This window comes from Eupeodes corollae, chromosome 1 (genome assembly GCF_945859685.1).
Source record: "Eupeodes corollae chromosome 1, idEupCoro1.1, whole genome shotgun sequence".
Classification (NCBI taxonomy): domain Eukaryota; kingdom Metazoa; phylum Arthropoda; class Insecta; order Diptera; family Syrphidae; genus Eupeodes; species Eupeodes corollae.
The window spans coordinates 251195182-251212755 of record NC_079147.1 but is presented as its reverse complement, the minus strand read 5'-3'; the positions used below and the strand labels follow the sequence as shown (position 1 = coordinate 251212755).

General features: G+C 33.0%; 1 protein-coding gene across 5 annotated transcripts in view; it reads left to right on the top strand.

Moving 5' to 3' along the window:
• The window catches only part of LOC129943296 (EH domain-binding protein 1), a 120273-nt gene that overhangs the window by 1534 nt on the left and 101165 nt on the right, over positions 1-17574 (top strand). The gene's annotated exons all lie outside the window — the stretch shown is intronic.

Here is a 17574-nt window from a genome sequence, read left to right as displayed (position 1 = left end):
TTCTTTCATCTTGCTTCTTCCTGCCTTTATAAAATGCTGCTGACGTGTAGGTAAAATAATATTCTTTTCCTTGCAAAGTGCATTAGAGATGATCAGATCAGGTGGTGTGGACGGAGACGATGATGTCTTCTACACTTCCCTTCCATAAAAACACAACACAGCAGCATCTGCTGCTTGTGCTTCGTCTTTTGATTTTTGTTTTATTTTTAGAAGTTCTTTATTATGAGATACCAAGTTGCTCTTGTAGCTTCATCAAATTCCAATGCCACCACAGCTGGATGCGCTTAATATTCTTGTTTGTATTCAAAAGAGGACGATGAAGGATACGATGATAATAGATGACATATTTATAATAAAAAGAGGACCATCAAAATGAAGGATAACGTTGTTTCATTTTTTTTTTGGTGTGGGCAGGTTGGTTTTATGATAGGTGCTGAGTTAAGGCTAAATCCTCAAAAGAGGACACCTACAAACATCCATCCACACAATGCGATTCCAAAATACATATAGGAATATGTTTTCTCCAGTTCCTCTTTGATGATGAGGTTATCTACCTGGCTGCAACACATCATAAGGGAATTTCCTTCTGAGAAGGTGATGTGACGGTCAGATTTTGAAGGATAAAAGTTTGTGGGTGGGCTAGATTTATCGAATTTGTTATGGGCGTTTGTAATGTTTAAAAAAAAATGTTTTTGATAAAATTCTGATGTATGGGAACTTTTCAAGGCAAAATATGAACTTGAGAATTTTGCGAAAGTAACAGTTTCAGAACAATTTTCTCTTTTTGATTCAAGGCTTTAAGTTTAATAAATCAAAGTTCACATTTTCTGCCTGTTGTTCTAAATTTCAAAATTATTTTAAAATTGATTTCTGATATTTATCTGAATGTTTAATGCTTTTGTTGGGCCAGCTGTCATGAAAAGTTGCATGACAAACAAAATGCTTCGAACTCGTCCATAGTCTTAAATGAATGCGTTCACCACAATTTTAAATGGCTTTGTTTTATTTTACAAAAAAATGTGAACTACTTTAAACTTAAATAAATTAAAGTTTAATGTTAGTTTTTGATGCCTTGTTGACTATTTTTCGGGCATAATTCCTAAAGTATGTCAAACTGCTTGTTTGTACGGACAAAAAGAAATAAAGTTTGGTCTTCAATTGAAAATTTGCCAAAATTTCTTGGAGAACTATCAGTACATATTTGTTAGAACCAACGTCATAGGTTAGATTAGGTTAAAGTGGCTGCGAATTCATAATCCATACACTGAGGCCAAAAGAAAAGGCCCATTGTGATACCACATGAATCTAGAGAGTTACTTCCCACTGGTCGAACCATTATGAGCTTTTTATAAAGCGAAGGAGATATTTCATATCCTTTTTAGCTAGTTCAATGTGATTATCAAATGAGTATTCTCCCAGATGAAGTTTGCGTCTTAGTGAAAGAGCAGGGCAAGTGGAGAGGAGGTGAGAGATTGTTTTCTCTTCTTCCTCGTCCATATAGCTCCTGCAGAAGTCATTTGAGGCTACACCAAGTCGTATGGCGTGTCTGCCTATAAGACAGTGTCCCGTAAGGACACCTATTAGGGAACTAATATGAAATCTGCTTTGAGATAACAATTCTTTAGAGCGCTTATATGGTCCAGTGAAGGCCATATGAGTTTTGTGGCTGCGCATGTTGGTAAATTGTGCCACCTAGAATTTGTTATCGCAAAAGCTGTTTCTTTTAGCAGAAGTTTCCATGTAGCTATCGGTATACCTATCTTCTCCCTTTCAGGTGAAATAGGTATGACGGCTCCATTTTTAGCTAGTTCATCGACTCTACAGTTTCCCGTGATGTCTCTGTGGCCCGGCACCCAAAAGAGGTGAATGTTAAATTGCTGCGCCATTTCCATAAGAGACGATCGACAATCGAGGGCGGTTCGAGATTTGGTTAAGAAACCGCCATGAGATTTTATAGCAGCCTGACTGTCAGAGAAGATATGGATATCAGGAGTTGATATCACGTTTTCTCTTAGCCAGGAGAGAACCTCTTTGATAGCTAAAATGTCCACTTGAAAGACACTATAATGATGCTGAGGGTTGATTCTTATTGTCCCGCTTATGCAGAGACATGCAGTGCGTTGGACTCTGCTGAGTTTGTCGTAGTATGTGACTTTCTCCAGTGCAGTCCACCATACTGCAACCCCGTAGATAAGTATTGGTCGGATGACCGATGTGTATAGCCAATAGGTTATGCGAGGTTGAAAACCCCATTTACTTCCTATGGCTTTCTTGCAAAGGAAAAGAGCTACTGTAGCTTTGTTAACTCTTTCTTGAATATTAGGTTTCCAACTTAATTTGTTGTCTAATATCAGACCAAGATATTTGGCTTCATTGGTAAAAATTAGTGGTACACCTTTTAATTAAGGAGGTACAATTATTGGGATCTTGCATTTCCGTGTAAAAAGGACGAGGTCTGTTTTTTTTTTTGAGGATTAATACTAGGTCCGCAGTGATCAACCCATCTAGCGAGCATATTGAGTACGTTTTGGAGGAGGTCTCTCAGTGTATTAGGATATTCCCCTGTGACGGCGATAGCAACATCATCGGCATATGCAACCACTCTGTAGCCTTTCCTCTAAAAGGACATTAGTAGTTTTTTTTTACCACTATGTTCTACATGAGAGGGGACAGAACACCACGTTATGGAGTGCCTCTAACGACAGACCTTTTCGTACAAAAATCCCTCATCTTAGAGTTGATGATCCTGCTTTTCAGCATAAGATTAATCAACTCACAGAGTGTGTATTCGACGTTTAGGGTCGTCATAGTAGAAGTAATCGCGGATGTGTCAACGTTGTTGAAAGCACCCTCAATATCCAGGAAGGCCACCATAGTATATTCCTTTTGCTCAAGGGAGTATTCGAGTGCAAGGCTGTCTAGTCTCTTATCAATGCTATTACGAACATAGATATCAATTAATCGTTCCAGAGTTTTGAGAATAAATGATGATAGGCTTAGATCTTTAGGGTTGACATGCGAGCATTTGCCCGATTTGGGAATAAAATCTACCTTTACTTCTATCCATCACTGAGGTATTTAGATCAGATCTACACAACTTTTAAAGATCATCTCAATGATGGGCAGAGTTATATCAATTGCAAGTTGTAGCTCAGCTCGTATGATTTGATCTGGACCTGTGGATTTATACGGTTCGAAGCTATTCAGAGCCCATGTTAATTTTTCTTTTGTAACAAGACCGTGAAGAAAAGTTAAGTTAATACTCGACCCAGGACGGTTTGTTGTTTTAACGGATTTGGAGCTATCTGGGAAGTTGGTGTCTAGTAGCAGGTTTAGCGTTTCTTTGCAAGAGTTAGTCGATGTAATATCAGAGTGTTTAAGACTGCTAGGCATGGTTGGATTTGTTCAGAGAATCTTCCTTATCTTTGATGCTTCCGAGGATTCTTCTATTGAGCTACAGAAAGATCTCCATGAAGATCCTTTGGCTATTCTCAGTTCTTGTTTATACTTTTTGAGGGATTCCTTATAGGAGTCCTAGTCTTAGGGATATCTAGTCTTTTTTGCACGATTAAAAATCCTTCTACAATCTTTTCTGAGTGTTTCTAGTTCAGCAGCTCACCAATATGGTTTCTTCTTTCCCCGCACTGTCGTGATCGAGTTGAAAACCGCACAAGAGCGGATCAGAAAGTTCTGGTTTAACCAACGTCATAAGCCCACATAAAATATTTCACTTCCCCGTTAAATAAAATACCTATTACTTTTTTTACTCTACTGAATGACATTTTTCATAAATTTCATATCTTAAAAAGTGTGTTTTTTTTAAATTAATGATTGTTTGAAAAGAATTAAAATAAAAGTCTGTTCATTTATTGGCATTCAAAATTCTCTTAAAGCTTTTTCACAACAAGCCCAAAACCAAGATTTCGTCATAAAGTTTTTAAAAACCCGACGTTTTAGACAAACAGTGCAGTTTTTGCACCGTTTGTCTAATTTTGTATTGATGCAATATCCGATTACTGAACACTAAGAAAAATGTGAATGAATTCGAAAAATATGGGTTTCCAGTGCTTCGAAGCTAATGGTATATAATGGGTCCGCCATCTTACGTTAGTTTTTCCAAATAGTACTTATTTCGTGAATGGTAACACTTAGCTTATGTCTGATTTGACAGATAATTAGTTTTATCCTTCTCCTTCCGCTGAACGAATATGGTTGTGTATACGCTTAAACAACGCTTAGAGAAGATACCGATTTTTCCAACAAAAAAAATCATCTTTTCAGATGAAGCTCATTTTGATCCAGTAGTCCAGTTTTTATATTTGAAAGTTTTTCAAAAAATTCCAAACAAAATAGCGAAATTCAGGTGAAATCGTGTAAGCAAATTTTTTATAGTTGACTATCAAAATCAAGAAAATACGTCTTTGTTAGGTGATAATCGATTTCAGAGTTTTAACCAAACAAGTTGACATACATTCATGTGGTGTTGAACCGAGCTTAAAGCTCACCTCAATTCTTTATATACCTGAATCGAGTTGAAATGAGCTTGATTCTCCGACCGGAATCGAATCAAAATTTGTGAAGAATAACCTGTGTGGAGGACTTGGTTTTACAGATAATGCATTGTGATCTGTTTATTTGCATGTTTGTCTAAAAAAATTATAGTTTTGTTTCAATCATTTGCATTTTAGAAAGTGCTGTCAAACTTTATCATTTTGTATTCTTCTTGTGTGGTGGAAACACCAAAAAGATTTATTTAATCTAATCTGAGATAAACCTTTGGTGGAAAAATAGCCAAACTTAATTATCTTTTCTATTGTTTTCTCTTGCAAAGTAAGCCCAGTTAGTCCATTATCATTAAGAAAATTAAATAATATCAACAGCAACAGATTGATTTTTTCCCCAATGGAAAATACATGATTCCAAATGCAGAACTACTCAACGAACACAGCCATCTAAATACAAATGCAATATCAATCGTACCAACATTTGAAAACGAAATCACATAAGATTCATTCGAGACTCGTATAAATGTCAAAAACCCATCGGTAGTAAGATTCTACCTTAACTTTTATCGGTAGTATTCATATTGCGTATATTGTTTCTTGTTTCTTCGAAAATAAGCAAGGAGTTATCTGACCATGTTGAACGAATTTTTGTTCACAAAAATTGAAGAGGGATACGTGCCACACTTCCTAAGCTACACTTGATGTTTTTATAGTATTAAAAAAAAGTCAAACAATGCCATATTTCAAAGTGAAATATTTCTTTTGAAAGTAGTTATCAGCTGTTTTATTTAAATTCAAATGAGCGCTGAATGACTTCGAATTGCTACTAGTTTTCGACGGGTTTCATATAATCTTCTAGATCTCGAAAACTTCTGGTCTTCAAATAATGTATGGGAAAACTTGTGTTTTCGATGTAGGTTTTCGGCCAAAACTAATAATTTCTGGAAAACCGGATTTTGGGTTTGGTGTGAAAAGCTTATTACAATAATTTTGAAAGAAGTATATTTTGGAAAAATGTCAGCTATTTTTAATTGCACAAAATGGTTCTTTTGTGCTGTTAATAAACAAACCTTCCTCTGAAATATTTAAAAAGCACTAAACCACCAATGGTTTCCAAATTGAGTTCAACTGTACTCACTTAAGTCATTACTAAACTTACTATTGTCTTAAATTGTTTTGTTTACAGAAAGTGTCCTAAGAAAGCGATGCTAATTAAAGCGCATGTTTCTATCACTTTTCAAGCGTTTGTAGTTTAAATTGCACTACATTCATTTATACATCTTTTACAAACAACAACATCGATAACTGATTGCTCTATTTCAGTAGATTTTCTCGGAGTGTTTGTTTTTTATTTTCTTATTCGGAATATAAAAAAATTAAAATAGACATGTCAACTTTTCACCTCCTGACAAAAGCGGAACAAGTTCAGTTTTAGTTCAGACAATTTCCACTTCGATTAGCATTTATCGTTGCTATGAAATTGCTCAAGGCGTTTATAAAAATGCACTTCAATGTAAATTTTATTTAGTTGTTGTGAATTTCTATGGATTCCCTGAGGTGGTCTGTCTTATTTTTGTGTTGTACTTTCAGATGACAAGGGGTGTGGCAAAGAGCAGAGAGGTACAAGGTGTGACGGGTTACGGTTTACGTTAAAGTTTTACTCCTAACGATAATCATAGTTCATAGTTGTAATAATTATTATCTATTTATCATTATCTTAGATAGAGTAAGAGACTTGAGATCTTAGTATATTAACTTACCCACTCGGTGTCTTGTTTTTTTCATGTTATTTTGAAATAAATTCACAAACTTTTTTTTTAAATGCAGGTATCAAGTTAATTGTCAAATGAAGCGTAGTTAAATACAAACCTTTTATCTGTCGGCGCGGTGTTGGCGGCAGAGGCGTCGTCGGGTGTGGGTACAAATGAATTCACACATTTTATCAATTATTTATTGTTTATGTTGCGCTGCGCTCTGTACCCACAAATTGTTATCTTATACTTTGACACTTATTAGTCACAGAGGTTTATTTTTGTTTGGTAACATTTTACTTTAAGGATAAATAAAAACCGCATTGAGGTTTTTATTTTGTATGTATTTATAAAAAAAAACACTATCGGAGTCGAGAAATTGTGTTTTTTTTTTAAGGGAATTCTTTCGATAACCAAAGCATATAAATTCAGATGCCTTCAAAAGCTGATAAGAAAATGTAAATTATGTTTTTTAAAAATAAAAATGACGAAGGATGTTTATGATAAGAATTCACTTGGATCTTAAAATATCAAGGAAACCATCGGTTGTAAGAATATATAGAATATGTAAAATGTTATAAATACATCATCTTAATCGATTGTTTCGGATTTTCTATGGATTGACTTTAAAACAAAAAAGTCAGCATTTTATTTCTTTATTATGCTTTTAAAATTACAAAAACCAGAAGACACACTGGATGGCATTGAACTTAAGACATTTGACATTGTGATGTGATCTAGGAACAAAAGCTGATGATATTGTTCAGTTTATTTTTTTTGTTGTCTTTGTGCTGATTTTGATCTTCCTACACATTTTGTATGAACTATTTGTAGACATCTACAGAGCGTAGGTATTTAAAAAGAATTCTAATATAAATTTGCTTCTTTTTGTTTTCAGTCGAGCATTTAGCTTGTGAGAATTTTAAAAGTTCTTAAAATTAATTCGCTGGGTAAGCTAGGCGACTTTTTTTCTTTTTTTTTCGGGAAATTCAACTCGATTTGATATCAGATCAATCGATGTTAATTATGTTACTCGAAATACGAATCTGATTCACATCAATGTTGGTGGTGTGGTCAAAGTAGAATGTCTTAAGGTCCAACTATAATAGACTTAGCCGAGCTTAAGCCAGCTTAAGGAAACGAACCAATACACATCCTTATATGTCACTTACCATAATAGACGTTTCGATAAATTTCGCTAACTTTCGCGCAATTACGCAAGAGCTATTTAAACGGCTCGAGCTTTAGCAAATGTCAAATTTGCTTAAGTTACTTGAATCCATTATGGTTACTTTTTGTTTTGACGATAACTTCTGATAACTTTTCGTTCGGTTTTGACATTACCTTACTTTCGGTTAAGTCTACTATAGTTGGGCCATTAGAAATTTAAGGTGAAGTGTTTTGGTAGGAGATGCAATTTTTTTGTGTATGACATTTAATTTTGACAGTTAAGACCTACCCCTAACTGGTGTGACATTGGTCGCATTCACAAAGCTAGTGGCTACGTAGTCAAGGGGTTCTTATTATCTAAATCTAACTACAAAAGTAGTTGAAATGTCCCCTCCGACGCGACGTAGTGTAAAAATTTTGGCTACAAAGTTAGTGCAAACTGGTTTTGACGTTTCACAATCAGCTGATCGGTAAGGACACAAGAATTCAAATTGAAATGAATCTTTCGGTTTTTAAATACAAATATAAATCAATTATATTATGTCTTCTATTTGGTTTTATTGAATTAAAAAAGAAAAAAAACATTTAAAGTTCTGAAAACACAAATGTTTCTTATTTTATATATTTGTATTTGTCATTAATATGACAGTTCCAGATTGACTAGCTTTGTAGGGCAATTTTGCATTCACAAAGATAGTTTAATTTTTACTACGTATTCACTAGCTCTGTGAATGTGCCCATTGGCTGCGTTCAATCTCGTGTTGGATAGGGTATCTTGAATAGGTGGATTCTTAGATTCTTTGTTGAACGAGTTGGATAGTTGTCAAAAAATAAGAACAACTTTCAGCTGTTCACAAAAAGCAGAGAAACATTTAAGCTTGGACGTCAAAATTGTTGTAAGATAAAACATTTAATGGATAATTCAAATGATTCGTCGGATTATGATGAATCGATAGTTGCGTAACAATTTAATAAATAAGAGATAACCTAAATATGTTAAATTTCCTCTAACCTCAAATAGAAATCTATGCGATTAATAATTAACTGCGAAATCTCCGGTTTTAAACGGTTTACGTTTAACAGAAAACTATCTTAACAGAAACGAGGACTATTATGAATAGGTCATAATTACCTTCTAAAATTCGGAGGCAAATAGCTTTTTCATCGTCTATTATGTATAGAACATCCTCAAATACAACTTCAACTAACATTTTGTATCTTTTTGTTTACCAGCAAATACAAAAAGCTGAAATAAATTTTCAAGTTCAAATTCAACCATGAGTTGAATCAGCTGTTCTGTCAGATAACTACATACCCAGAGATTCTTGGATACATTTGGATTCCTTTTTTGACATCTCAGCTGTTTTTCATAAGCTGTTATTTTATACGTAAAACACTAACAAAAAGGTATCCGGATACCCTATCTGTCTGAGATTGAACGCAGCCATTGGCTGAGGTGCATTTTAGATAACTTCTTGAACTACTCTCAGCTGTTAACAAAAAGCAGACAAAAATTTGCATTTTAAGATCCGTAATTCAAATGCAAAATTTAAATAATTTATTGGATTTTACCAAAAAAAAACATGAACAATCTGAATCAATTTCCAAGCTGTTTCAAATTAAACTATATTTTGAATCAGGTGTTCTGTCAGATACCAGAAAGTGTTGGATACCTCTTGAATCCTTTTTTCGATATCTCAGCTGTTCTTTTGCGCGTAAAACACTAACAAAATGGTATCCGTATACATTAGCTGTGGTCCAGACCTAGTTTCAAACAGTTTCAGACTGAAAGTCTGAGTCATTTTTAGTAATTAGTCGTTACACACTTTAAAAGTTGGGCTGATTCTTATAAAAGAGTACAACATTTCCACTTTTTGGCAAATTTATGGCTGAAACAAACACGCTTCAGCTTCGGCTTCGTCTGCGTTACGATGGGCCTTCTTCGAGGTTAGTTTGAATGACTTTTCTAAAATGGCACTTCTGTCATTAGCTGCTGTTATTTAACCTCAAAAGTTTGTTTTGATTTGCAGTACAAAACATGAGTTTTGAAATCGAAAAAAATATAAAACCAATGGGAATCCCTATAAAAGCAAATGTATTTTGTTTGTAGACTTTTTTACAGCTGTTGAGCTGTCAGACAAAGCAAATGTTAAGCAAATTTGAACTAGAGCTTTTGTCTGGAGTCACATTGCTTTCTTTTCCTTACGATTGCCAAACGAAACGTGTCAAAGCTTCATTGTGATAGAATGCATTGAAATCCTATGGCTCAACTCGTAATCGTCAGGCGAAGCTGAAGCCTGTTTGTGTTTCAGCCATTATTCCGAGGAATTTCTTCTGGTGATTTCTGAGCTGGCTGTCAAATTCGATTTGACGTTCACGGCAAGTGTGGCCTATTGACTAATTGTTGCCCAAGAAATTCTTTTATTTTCATTTGGTTTTGATTTTGACATTTCTTCCATATTTTTTTTCGGTGTTGCCATACTTGATTTTTGTTTGTTGGGGATTTCTTTGATTTTAGTGCTGAAATGCAAAAAGTACTTTGCAAATACCCAAACTTGCACCCACCCGAAATCCTATAGTGATCCAAGCAGGGGGATGCAGGATGTAGTGTTCCCCCTTACATACCTAGCTGTTAGTACGCCGTGCTATCAATTCAAACAAACTTGTTTTAGGTTGAAAAAACGAAATATAAAAAAGTAGGGTTAAGTCCGAAAAAGAAAATATTTTATTTTTATGACTTAAAGGTATTTCCTCGGCTTTAAATTCCAAACATGTTTTATTGAGAGGCCTTCCTTATTGTAACAAAAATCAGAAGGAAATCAGTGCTGCGGAAATGGAAAGTCTCCCCTTGAAAATTGTAATGATTTTTTGAGAAAAAAATACTCTTAAGTTTTATAATTTAAGGAATCATTTTATTTTTATTTCAAATGAATATAAGTTAACTTTTGTTGATATTTATTTTATCTGATTCTTATTAACGGTTAAGTTGATTAAAATTTGTCAATGATCTTCGATAACTCTGTTTGAGTATATTTTCTGACTTTAAAAAAGTAGGCCAAACTCGTGCAAATTGGTGCGAAAACCGTTCCAGACATTTTGACAGTTTGTTTTCTCTCTCTGAGAGCATTTCATTACCACTCCTCAAATCTGACATTTGGCCAACTTTAAGTGTGAGAAATGTATGGAACACAGCTATTATGTGCTTGAGATTGAACGCACTCAATTGGCATGTTCAGACAACAAAAATGACTTCATTTGCAGTCAACTGTATTCCCTGAACGCAAAGAATTATCAGTTAATTTCAAGTAAATGAGTTGAAGAATGTTTGAAAGTGCAATACTCTAACATTGAATTGAAACTTTAAGAAGTGAGAATGTTACGCTTTTCGAATTTTACAAAGACAAGAGTGATTTTTTAAAGAAAAAAAAAAAAACGCTCAAATCTTAAATTGTAAAATAAAAGCGTTCAGATAAACACATCCGAAGAACAGTTTACAAACTTATTTTATGACTAAGAAAACATTAAAAGCTGATTTGGACACAGTGGGCTAGTTTTGATCCTTGATTTTTCACGCCCGTTTATCATCTAATGCGTTTGTAAATCAATTTTCATTTAGAAACTACAAAGTGTGAGACGTTTTTTTTTGGTTAATATAATCAGCCGATTTCGATTGATTAACATCATTTAACCATAATTTAAAAGTTTCATTAAATACTTTTCTGCTGTCAAACTAGCCTTAAACTTTTTAGACTATCGAGAACCTCAACCTATTTGTTCAACTACAAGTATAAAATTCAATATGGCGGTCAAGAAGTTAATTTTTTTACGAAAAAGCTTGTTAATTGTAAACAAGAAACTAGGGCAGTTTATTAAGTGAGTGAAAATAAAAAGAATTCCGAACACATTTTCTACTACTTTAGTCATTTTAATTTTTCAAAAAATTATCCTGGGATAAAAAGGTTCTTGCTCATCTCAAACATTAAATTAAAGTAAAACTCACATAATGACCACGCTTGAAAAAATTTGCAACTATATGAACAGCTCATGTTTGTTAAGAAAATTGTATAATTATAGTACAAGCGAGTACTTCATTTAAAAATTCTGATGATTTGCGTAAAGTCCTTTTAAATTAGCAAATTGTTAATTAGCATCATGCTTATAATTTATTATGAGGCTGTTTAAAAATGTTCACCTTCTTCTATTATAAAGTTAAAAATAATGAATGATAAATGTAGGTACCCGCACACTCTCTGTATAACATCAAGTTCCTGATTGCTGTATGAAAATGCATAATTTTTATAATCGTTTCCTTTTTTAAGCTTCATAAGAGGGGAAACCATGAGTTATACTTAAATCATGTTTTTTTTTTCCTTAGCATTGAAAAATATGTCTGCCGCATAATGTTGAATGTTTTAAGATAGTATCTCCGTTTATATACGAGTATTTTTGTTGCTGTCGAAAACCCTTCTCTGTGTGTCCATATCAAAGGGGAATTCTTTCAATCTTTTCGCTTACCATACAAATATGTTGCGCATGTTATTTTTGTATATTTCACTACAAACATATATAAAAATAAATTGAAACAACACAAACGTATATCTTTTGAATCACCATCACTGCCTCTTTACGTCTCCGTTACCATGTCCATTTTTCAGTTCAATTGTTCTTCTTGTCCGTTCATTCACATTTCAAGTCCCCTGTGACTGCGGCAGCGTCGCGTCGGTGGTGGCAGTGGTATCAGCGGCATCGGCAATGTGAAGCGCATTCAGTAGCTTGAACCGAAACGTCTTCCTAAAGTAAACATGGTAAAAGATTATGCGGGAAGTTGGCATTGGGCTTCAGCACAACAAAAATGCCGACCAAGACCAAAATAATGAAGGGCAGACATCAGATCAGGAACACGTCCAGTTCACCGTTCACCATCGTCGGGTCGCATGTTGTATGTATAAATATTCTCTTTCACTTTGTTTCTTCCGTTTCGAGAAACATTCAACGAAATCGAAAATGTAATCATTTCGTATTTTGTTCGTATTCTACAAATTTATCCATGAATTTTTTTATGGTTGAGTTCAGATAGCATACCCGTAGTAAAGTCGAAATTCGAATTAGTTTCTCTTTCTGCAAGGTGGACTTACAATAACATCATGATAAATAAAATGAACTAACAAGATTAATTAAATTTTAATGATGTCATAAAAAATAGGTCATTGACCTAAATTATTTGAGCCATAATTCAAAATCTTGTTAATTCTCAGTTTTCAAAAATCTGAAATTAATTAAAAGTTTGAATTATAAATATAAGAAATAAGTATTTTAAACTTTTTTTAAGAGTACCATTTATGCAAGGAGTTAATGGCTGAATCACAAACACTTCGGCTTCGCCTGACGTTTACGAGTTCAGCCATTGAAATTCAATGCATGCTATCACAATGGAGCTTCGACCTCAGGTTTCGTTTAACAATCGTAAGGAAAATAACGTAATGTGACTCCAAACGGAAGCTCTAGTTCAATTATCTGAACCCTTACTTTGTCTGACAGCTCAACAGCTGTAAAAAAATGTCAACAAACAAAATATTTGCTCTTTGGAGGAATGAAATAATAGAAATGTCATTCAAAGCAACATCGGGCCCACCGTAACGCAGACGAAACCGAAGCGTGTTTGTGATTCAGCCATTAAAGTTAAAAAATAAAACCCTTTATAAAGTAATGTCAGCGACACCCAAATTCATCTGAATGCTTTCATTTGGCAATTTGACATTTAACTCTAAAATTGGGCATGTTCAGAAAACAAAAATTACTTCATTTGCAGTCAACTGCGTTCATTGAAAGTACATTTTGACCAAGGCAACTAGCTAGTTAGTTTTTCAAGTGTTATATACTCCAAACTCGGAACTTGACTTTACTTATGTAGAACGTAGAACATTCAGTTGATCGGTCAAAAACGACCAAAAACATAATTGTCTACAAAACATCTTCAGACAAGCTACAAATCCATTTCGGCCTTTATTTTGTATTTAAAAAAAATATGACATTCCTTTTCTAATTTAACAAGAAACCCTTTTAAGTAAAAATTTAAATAGAATTGTAAATAAATCACGGAATATCACGGAGTAATAAAGTTCAGCTTCCAGTTAAATAAAACATAATTATAAACTGTTTCTTGACTTAAGTGGAATTGACTTCACAGTTTACTTGACTAACTTTCCAGTCAACTTTCCAATAAAGTTGCCTTATTTAGAGGACAATTTTTTGACAGCTGGCCAATCAGATGCTATAAACTTGCCTTACTTTTAATTCTCTTGTGTCGTCTGAACCTGCCCATTGTCTGTCTAATTTAAGTCCTGTCAAACAAAATTGATCTTGTCACCATTTTTGAAGTTAAATATTGGAAATTTTAGGTTGATAGCTGACAATAAGTATTAGTGAACATTGATCATTTAATTTTTGAGCAAAACTTCAATAGATTTCCCTAAATCCCTACAACAGCTCTCTCAACCGTTGTTAAAACACAAAACTGTAAAGTTTTGAAATGTTGTCTCACGAAAAGGATATCATTTTTTGAAGGGAATGAATGGATGTTTATTTCATTAAAGAGAGAAAGGCATGAAAATGGAAACGGATATCAATGGAACTAGAACATCTATAAGTAAAACCCAACATCGCGTTAGCTCTAATGGATGATTGTCAATTTTGTAATTGAAACTAAATATATCTAGAGTCTTAAAAAACGTAACAACACTGCATTTTTGAATATTGAAATATAAACCATTTATAGTACACCAGTTAACAGTGCTTGAATTTTACTGGCATCTAAAAGAGATCTTATGCAGCTAAAAATCTTTAGATCATCGGCATATAAGAGACACTTTGCACAAGAAATATAATTTGGTAAATCATTAATAAAAATAATAAAAAGGAGTGGCCCAAAGTGGCTGCCTTGTGGTACACCTGAAAAGTTTATTATTTCATTTGATAAAACATCACCAATTTCAACATATTGACTACGTTAAACTAAATAACTTTTATTCCAATCAAGGAGAGAAGAGTGAAACCCTAGCAACTCAATTTTTTTTCAACAGAATATTGTGTTGCACATGATAAAATGCCTTTGAAAAATCGGTTTAAATAACGTCTTCTTGCAATCGATTTTCTAAACAACTGAAACAATAATTCGTAAATATTGATAAATTGGTTGCCGTCGATATACCACTCATAAAGCCATGCTGGTGCTGAGAAATATGATTTCGAACTAAACTATACAATTTATTTTTAACAATTGCTTCAAATACTTTTGGGATTAACTGAAGTTTAGCAATAGGTCTATAATTTTCCACAGATCCTTTAGCTCCAATTTTAACTCTAACAACAATGAACCTGCTTCGTTATCTATTTCATCTTTAACATTACCACTGATATCAGCACCTAATGTTGTTAATTCCTCAGCATCTAATTCAACGAGACAACTGAATGTGGATTCTTCGACTTCTACTTTGTCGAAAAACATATTTTTGTTTGTCAAAATTCACCAACGAAAATACTTCACTAACATCTCCAATTGTATCCGGACTAAAGGCTGTTGAAGGACAAAAAATATTGTTTCTTTCTAAACTTGCATCGCACTTGCAAATGCACTTGACATAAAAAATCACCTGTCTGAAAAGCTGGGTTCCCCATTTACGTTAAATGTTGAGAAAATTTCACACCGTAACCATACTAAGTATTCGTCTTTTAAAATACAAATTTAAATTTACCACCGTTTTGCCTAAAGGAGTAATAGTTCATGAATTTATGAATAAGTTAAACAAGCCTTTTCGTCAGTATCGGACAACTCTAAACCACATTGACGGCAGCTTAAAAAGGTATTAATCTACTACCAAAACGTAAATGGGCTTCGGACAAAGGCCAACATGGTTTACAAAAACATTAACAATCTTCCTTATATATAATATATATAATATATCATAATATTGACGGAAACATGGCTCAACAACTCTATCACGGACTCGGAGCTTTTTGACTCCTCTTATCAAGTCTTTCGACGTGAGCGTAATAACTCAGACGATTCAAACGCCTGCCACGCCGCGCCGCCGGTGGCGGAATTCTTGTCGCTATCAACAATACTCTCACTGGTTACCTGATTGACGACTTTCGATCAACAGATATTGAAATACGATGCTTAAAAATTGTATTGAAAGTATTTATATCCTTTTGGAGCCTGAAGACGAAGTACCGGTTGTTGGTGATTTCAATTTACCCAATCTCAAATGGATTGGAAAATTCAGCTTTAGTAGTTGTAATTTTAAAATCCTTTTTAACTTATTATGTACGATCAATTGGGATCACTTATTTTGTAACTTAAATATTGAAGATATGTGTAACATTTTTTATATTTATAAATCTTTTTGACTGTTTCTACAAAACGATTCCATTTAAAAAGACTCGAAATAATGTTCGAAATAGTGTTCCAGCTTGGTTTGATTCTCACTTAAAAAACGTAAAAAACAAAAGGAACAAAGGTTGGATAAAGTATAATCAAACAAGAACTAATGATGTTTACAAACTTTTGTTAATTTTTTTTCGGTTTTTAATTTTTTGTAAAAAAACTGTCAATTCAATTTTATTCAAAATTTGACTGAATGTTGACAACAATATTTTTTGAAAGATAAAAGTAAATTAAAGCTAATATCTCAAAGTTTTGAAAAGATATTAGAGTCGAAAATCAATTTTAACCAACTTTTATACATTTTTTTAGGTTTTTATTTTTGTAAAAAAAACTGTCAATTTCAATTTCGATTTTTCTCAAAATTTTACCGAATGTTGAAAACAATATTTCTTATAAGATAAAATTAGTTTGAAACCAATATTTCAAAGTTTTGAAAAGATATTCGAGTCGAAAATCAATTTTTACCAACTTTTGTTAAATTTTTTTAGGTTTTTATTTTTTTGTACAAAAACTATCAATTCGATTTTTTTCAAAATTTTACTGAATGTTAACAACAATATTTTTTGAAAGATAAAAGTAGATAAAAGACAATATCTACAATTTTTGAAAAGATATTTGAGTCGAAAATGAATTTTTACCAACTTTTATAATTTTTTTTTGGGTTTTTATTTTTTGTAAAAAAACTGTCAATTCGATTTTTTCAAAATTTTATCGAATGTTGAAAACAATATTTGTTATAAGATAAGATCAGTTTTGAACCTAAATTTAAAGTTTTTGAAAAGATATTTGAATCGATATTCAATTTTTACCAACTTTGAGTAATTTTTTTTTATATTTTTATTTTTTATAAAAAAAACTGTCAATTCGATTTTTCTCAAAATTTTATTATATTTCAAAAACATTGTTCTGCGTTTCTCAAAATTGTTTTAGAGATGAAATTATATTTTAGTCAATAAATTTTGGAGGTGACAAATTTTTTTTTTAAGTTTTTTGATTTATAAAAAAAACCGTTAAATGGATTTTTTTCAAAAAATATACTTCTTTGAGATCACGTTACAGTTTATTACATAAAATTTATTTCAAGTCTCTAACGTTTTTAGTTCGTAAGATATTTAGGGTTAACCAAAATTTTCACCTTTGTTTTAAACTGCTATGGTAAAAAAACCACCCATGCAATTTTCTTGAGAGCCCTTTCTGCATCTTTCTGCCTTATTATCTGTATAACAAAGTTTATTTGGAGTCGATAACTCTTCTGCTTCTTGAGCTATGGACAACGAAAAAAACGTACGGACGTACAAACGTACGTACACACGCACGCACAGACATCTTTCTAAAAATCTTTTATTTCGACTCTATTGACCTTGAAACGTCGAGAAATGTCAAAATTTTCAATTTGACAAATCGGACCCATTACAATAACTTCCTATGGGAAATTAATAATCCTGATAGTTTTTTTAAATTCGTTAATCGTAAGAAGAAAACATGTGGGTACCCTAACTTGGTGACTGATTCGACATCAAACAGTAACGAGCCCACCAGTTCACAAAAATGGTCCTAAAAACAAAATAATGAACTACCGACCTATTGCTAAACTATCTGTGATACCTAAACTATTTGAGTCAATCGTATGTAGAGTCCTTTCTATTCACCGTAGTTCAATTATCTGTAATAACCAGCATGGTTTTGTTAAAAACCGTTCAACTGT